Below are 6,848 nucleotides of genomic sequence, written 5' to 3'. Positions count from 1 at the left end.
TGCAACTTTGCAGTGCATGGCATTACCACCTATGAACCAAGTTCTTGGTATGCTCCAGTGCATTTAATTTCATGAGGACCCTGTCAGGCACTGATATTTTTCTCCTTTTATAGATAAAGCAAATGTCCATCAGAAGGGCTGGGTCACTTGCCCAAGGTCACACAGCTAGAGGCAGAATAGGTTTTGGACTTCAGATCTGCTCAATCCCCAAAGCCAAGCTGGACTTGATTTGCATAATAGGAGGGAACTGAGATTGGAATGGAGACATCCTGACTTGAAAACCCATTTTCTCTCTGTTTGTCATGAAAAAACAAACAAACAAACAAACAAACAAACAAACACCCAACCAGGTCCATCAACTCACAGGCAACAGGATATTGAGAAGAAACTGAGCAACACTGGTGTGAACCACAGTGACCCCCGGTGTCTGCTGCTCCTCCTTCCTAACCCTCATCTCCCGAAGAAGCCCTTTGAGCTAAACACTGTGTCATTGTTATTCCGTACAAAATCACCAAGCCAGCAATCTGATTGTATTAGTCAGCGACGGTGGCCATGACAAAATACCGCAGACTGGGCTGCTTGAACAACAGAAATTTATCTTCTCACAGTCCCAGAGACCAGAAGTCTGAGCTCAAGGTGCGAGTAAGGTCAGTTTCTGGCAAAGACCTCTCTCCCTGGCCTGTAGACAGCCACCTTCTCATTGTGTCTTCACACGGGCTTTTGTCTGTGTAGGCAGAGAGTGGGCTCTGGTGTTTCCTACAAGGACCCCAAACCCTCGGGTTAGGGCATCACCTTAAGGATTTTGCTTAACCTTAATCACTTCCCTTGTTAAGGCCCTCCCTCCAAACATCATCTTTTTGGGGGGTTAGGGCTGCAACACCCAATCTGGCCGGGGTGGGGGTGGGGGACAAGGCATTCCATAACACTGACCGATATGCCTTTCTTGACGGTTCTGTTCAGAGCCACGGAAAGAGTGTACCTGCCGATCCCAGGGCCTGAGCCTGCAGCCTGGTGCGGAGGGCCTCGGGGAATATCAGGTTATTCAGCCAGGTCCTCACCGCCCAGCTCCTGGCTCCCGACAGACCTGGAAAGACTAGTGGCCCCTGCATGGGATGCCTGCACTTAGGATAGCATTAGGAAGTAGTCCTGAAAGTACCTTCATTTTACAGATGAGAACCTTGAGGCTCAGAAAATTAAAATGACCTGCTCAAGTTCACAGAGCTGGTTAGTGGCGGGACTGGATCTAAGTGCCCTAGCTCTCAGCTCCATATTCCTTTCCCTTGGCCAGGTTGGGAGATGGGTGTCCTGAGAAACCCTTAGAAGGAGAACAAATCCTTCCAGGCTCCTGGGGCAGTGGTGTGTGCATATGTGTGCGTGTGAGTGTGTGTGTGTGTGCGCGCACACGCGCACGCACGCGTACATGTGTATGTGTGCATGTGCGTGTGTGTATGTGTGTGTTGGTGGGCAGCACAGGTCAGCGCAGCTGGCCTCTTTGGCTTCCTCTTTTGGGCCTCTCTTCCTTGACAAAAACTCCTCTCTCGGCCCACTAGAATAGGGATTGGCCACCTTTTTCTGAAAAAGGACCAGTTAGTAAATATTTTAGGCTCTGTGGGCCATATGGCTCTCTGTCACAACCGCTCAGCTCTGCCGCTGCCGCTTGAAAGCAGCCATGGAGAGTATGTAAACACGGGGGCTGGCTGTGTTCCAATATAACTTTATTTACAAACAGATGACAGGCTGGATCTGACCCAAGGGGTGGAGCTCGCAGAGCGCCAGCCACTAGCGCCTCCCGGTGTCCCTGACAAACGCCGGTGCCAGCGCGGACTCACCCACCCCTTTTCTTATCTCACTTGGCCAAGTTCTGAGATTCTAAACACAAGACTCACAGATCTGTCAGCTCCCCTTCCCCTGGCCTCTGGGCCTCCATGTCACTCTGACTCTCACCGCCACCACCAGCATCATTATCCCGACCCTGGCCAACCTTGCATGAATAATACATTCGATCCCTCCCCTAAAACACCGGGAGGTACTGCTCCCCAACTATCGGGTGGGTTCACTGGGTAACTTGTCCAAGGGAACTGAGACGACTCACTGATGATTTAGACCTGGCTCTCCTGATTTATAAAGCCTAAGCTCTTCACAAATTCCCTACTAGCTGTTAAATAGATGGTTTTAAATTAGCACAATGAGAAAAATCACCAAAGTGAAAAGGACAAGGGAATGTGTTGAACCTAATTGTGGGCTTAGGTACCTAGAGCCCTGAGCACTAGGCCAGTGGTCATGGGAAGGGTGCAAATCAGATGCTCCTTTTGCACATTTTTGGTCTGGCCCTCTGAGATTCTGACTGCATAGACACAGAGATCTGCATTTAGAATGGCACCTAAAGTGATTCCGTGTCAGTGTTCTGGGACCAAAGCGATGCACCACAATTTCTGAGATCCTACCGGGAAACCCTGTAATCAGACTTGATGTAATTAAGATGCTAAAGGATGCCCAGCTCCAGGCTCTGTGGTCCTGTGGGTGACTCAGGGGCACCACGGCTCTTGTCGACACAGAGCTGCTGATAACCTGACGTTATGCTCCTTAGAAAGCATGACTGCCCCACGTGAAGTCTAGCCCCAGAAGGACAGGAGATGAGAACTCTGGTTTTTTTTTTTTTTTCCTTTTTCCATTCCTGTGTCCTTCAGCCAAGTTCCTGGCATGTCCATGCATACCAAATGAGTGAATTTATCAGAAACCTTTAGAGCCTTCATGTAGACCTTTCTAGCCCCACTGGGGCTTTGGAGGGGAAGAAAGGAGATCATCTCAATTTGAAGCTTCTGTAATATCATGGATACAGATAAGTAAGTGATGACTCTATTTAGCCTGTGAAGATCTGGCCTTTATGGGATTGTAGAGGTTAATGCAGATTCTGCACACATGATTTTCTCTGGTGAGTGGGGCACTCCCAGCTCTCCCCTTGTGGCAGCATCTTAGCTACAGTGAGGGAGACAATGAGAGCTCTATTTTGGAAGGTGGTTTGGTCCTTTCAAGCTGACAACATGCTTGCTTCTTGGTCAATCCTTAGTCATCTGTTCCAGACCCGTTCTTTCCAGAGGTGTCCCATTCTCCCCACGAATGAGAAATGAACGCGCCTTCTCAGGCTTGCAGGTGCAATGCATCATTCTGAGCGGATGCCGGGCTCTTTGGTTCACGCTCCAAGCATGTCGTGAATGCTCAATTGGGACCAATGGATTTCTCCAACCTGACTTCTCATCTGGTGGAGCTGGTTTACGCAACAGTGGTGGAAAGTGAATAGTGTCACGTAGTTTATGAAGATACTTGTTCTAATGAAGTATCTCAGAGTCCAGTGTTCCAAATTTTATTATGATATGTGTTATGGGAAGAAATGGTGTGTATGTACATGTAGAACGGATTGGGTTTATCTCCCCAGCTGTTGGAATAACAGAAAATACAACTCAGACAAAAACAGAAAACAGGCCAAGATGTCCCATCTGTGATATAGAATAACCTGTGGCTTAGGATAGTTCATGGAATGACTTAGGCCTCCTAAATCCCTAGTCCTTAGGAGCACAGCTATTGGAATGAACCTTGCCTCCACTGCTCACTAGCTCTGGGGCTTTGGTACAAAGCCATAACCTTGGTAAGTCTCAGTCTCCTCATCTGTAAAATAAAAGTAATAAGTACTTCTCTCACTGGCTGGTTGCAAAGACAAAATGAAATAGTATAAACAAAAGTGCTTACATGCCTGATATGTAGTAGGTGCTCAGTTAATGTTAGCTTCTATTAATCAGGTTTTCATTCAAAATAAGTTTGTGAAATGCCTTCTATGCACCAAGCACCTGACACCTCATGCCTAAAGGGGTCAGGCAGATAACATGCTACTTAGTGATAAGGCGCCACGGTGCAGGGTGATAGCAGGGTACACACAGATTGCTTTCCCAACCACCCCCTGAGCCATCTGAGGGCAGAGGTGTGGGATATAAGGACTGCTGTGTGAGTCCTGATAACTAGAGATATCTGGATTGAAAGGCAAAGAGAGATTAGCGCTGAACTGATAGGGTCAAGGCAGAGTTGGGAGTGAGATGGGGAGTAGGGTTCCTCTAGGGCCACACCGAACTCTGAAGCCCCCTCTCTTGCCCTCATATTAGTGAAGGCCGGGGAAGGGGTGGTTTTACAGGCCATAGGCCACCCATTATTATCTTTGCTATAAAAGGTTTCCTAGCTCGAGATCGATGGATGGGACAAGGAGGGCTTCTGGAACTCTAGAGCATTTATGCAGAACAGTGTACATTTGTGCAGGCTGAAAAGTTCGTAAGTTTCATCCTATTCCCCAGTGGACTCAGGACCAGAAAAAGGTTGGGACTGCTTGTCTCCATGACTCAGAAGAAAGGCAAACACATTCTTTCTGTCTGGTGGCCTTGCATAACTGTGAACAGTGCTCCCTTTCACTCTCCAAGCTGTCTAGATGATTTCATGGTCACCCAAACTATCAGTCTCCTACCTCACTTCTCCATCTGATATGTGTTTACACCTCTTAGATGACCTTCAGCTGGGAATTGAGAAGAAGGGTCTAGAACTCTGTTCAAGTGGGAAGTTGGGATCACTGGTTATATTGCTAACTAATTGCCTAGGCTAATATCCCCAGGTAGGACCAGATGGCAGAAAAAGGGACAAGAGTGACTCTACTTTAGGAATCCCGGGTAAGTTTTTTGAAAATTCCTTCTAACATGCTGGAGAACATGTTTCCAGTCTTTTCCATATGTCCCCTTTCTCACATATCCTCATTCCCCAGACTGATAATTTGACATTGAGCCCATTTGGGCAGTAGGCAGGACGAAACAAAACAACAAAGGACCTGGATAATCAACAAGATAGATAATCAGAGCTGACAGCCCCTGACACTGGGGACTTAGGTGGTGAAAATCCCCAATCTGTTTCCACTGAACCAAGCTTGAGAGATGTGTCTGCATGTCTGGGAGGCTTATCTACAATGGCGGCTGGAATATCCTTTCCTTCTGGGTGCTTAAAATGTCTGAATTTTGCTTCTGTATCAACAAAACAAACAGAAGTAAATGGGAAGTCACTGTCAAGCAACAATGAACAGAATTAAATATAGACTGGTGATCTAATTTTAGAATGGCCCACCTCTCTATTTTCTACCTCTTCCTTTCCTTATGAGTTTACCACTTTCTCTGCATAAGAAAGACTTGGGCCAATGACTTTGAACGCATTTGGCTGTTCTAACCTTGGGGAGCCAGGAAAGAGAAGTTGAGTTCAGGACAGAAGGAGAGGAAGAAGAAAAGAGCAAGAGACTGAGAATCAAGGTGTCCATAGAAACAGATACTCCAGCCTCACTCCTCTGTCGTGTTTAGGGGGACTCAGGTTTGGAGGTCTGAGGCCTTCAGTAAATCCTGCTACATTTGCTCCATGGCTTTGGTATCACCAGTGGAAACCCACCAGAGACAGGCTTTTCAAATGACTGTTCTTGATCATAAAATTATTGAACATGACAAAACATTATCCAAATAAAACTCTCTGACCTTTTAAAACCAAACCTTCCTATGAGTATACACCAGCACCAAGACATATACACATTGCTTTGGGATGGGGGAGTCCACAGTAGCCCACCCTTAACATAGGGGATTGTGATGGTTCGCATGGATTAAAGCTCTGGGTGCTCCCTCTTCCAGAAGTCCCCTAACCTAGCACTGGGGGCCTGGGTCTGGGGAGAGATCTGGAGTCCCCAGCCCGAGACAGGACCCTCAGGCACTCAGTGAGCATCAGGACAGCATGAGCAGTGCTGGGGGAGCAGGCATCACCATGCTGTGGAAGCTCAGGGTTCTCACTGTTGGTAAACCCGGCGAGTCTGACTGCTCCCCCTGCTGCAGCTGCCTGCACCTGTCAGACTACATGGCTGTAGACTTCACCTGCGTGCAAATCAGGCAGCTTCACTTGCTGAGCCTAGCTGTTCTTTGTGACCCTCCATGGGTTGTTGGTGGCTCTAGAGGGTTGGTGTGATAAGGTATTATGGGACTTGGAGTCATAATTTAATATATACGCCATATCGTGCCAAGGCCATAGTTCAGATTGAGTTCACAGGCCCAGTTTTTTATTGTTGTTGTGTTGTTTTGCCTTGACAGTATTTCTTGTAGTCATTGTTGGTGTTTTGATGATCACATTTTGAAAACAGTGAGATCTCACATTATAATCTAATTTCTGTTTATTTCTTTTCTCACTAGATCGCATCTCCCTAGGTCCTCGTTATCATCTGCCAAACACGATCTGCCATTTGCTCTCTATTTGGCTCCTGTCTCTGCCTGGCCCAGTTTTACGTCCCTGCAAGCTTGTCACTCGGCTTCCTTGATTTGGAAGCAATCTTTTTCCCCATAGTAAATTTGATGGGCCCTAAATCCCTTCCTATAGTGTCAGTCCAAACTGGGGATGTCCACACTTCCATCTGAAGAAAGATCTTCTCAAGAACCATCTCTTCCCTTTCCAGACAGTAGTTTTGTACTGGTGACCACCACCTGCCAGGACTGGCACACCATGGGCAGAATGTGATGACCTCCTCGGATGGAGAGAGGAAAGCTCAGGACTCCCTTCAGTTGAGAGGATGGATTTCAGAGCGCCCCCTACCCCGCGATGAGTAAATGGAAGGAGAAGCCTCAACTTTTACATCTTAAAGGTGTTAAAACCACATTGAGATACCACCTTACACCAGTTAAAATGGCCAAAATTAGCAAGACAGGAAACAACATGTGTTGGAGAGGATATGGAGAAAGGGAAACCCTCCTACACTGTTGGTGGGAATGCAAGTTGGTGCAGCCACTTTGGAAAACAGTGTG

The sequence above is a fragment of the Mustela nivalis genome (genome assembly GCF_964662115.1).
Source record: "Mustela nivalis genome assembly, chromosome: 3".
NCBI lineage: Eukaryota > Metazoa > Chordata > Mammalia > Carnivora > Mustelidae > Mustela > Mustela nivalis.
Note: the sequence above shows the minus strand (reverse complement) of the source record.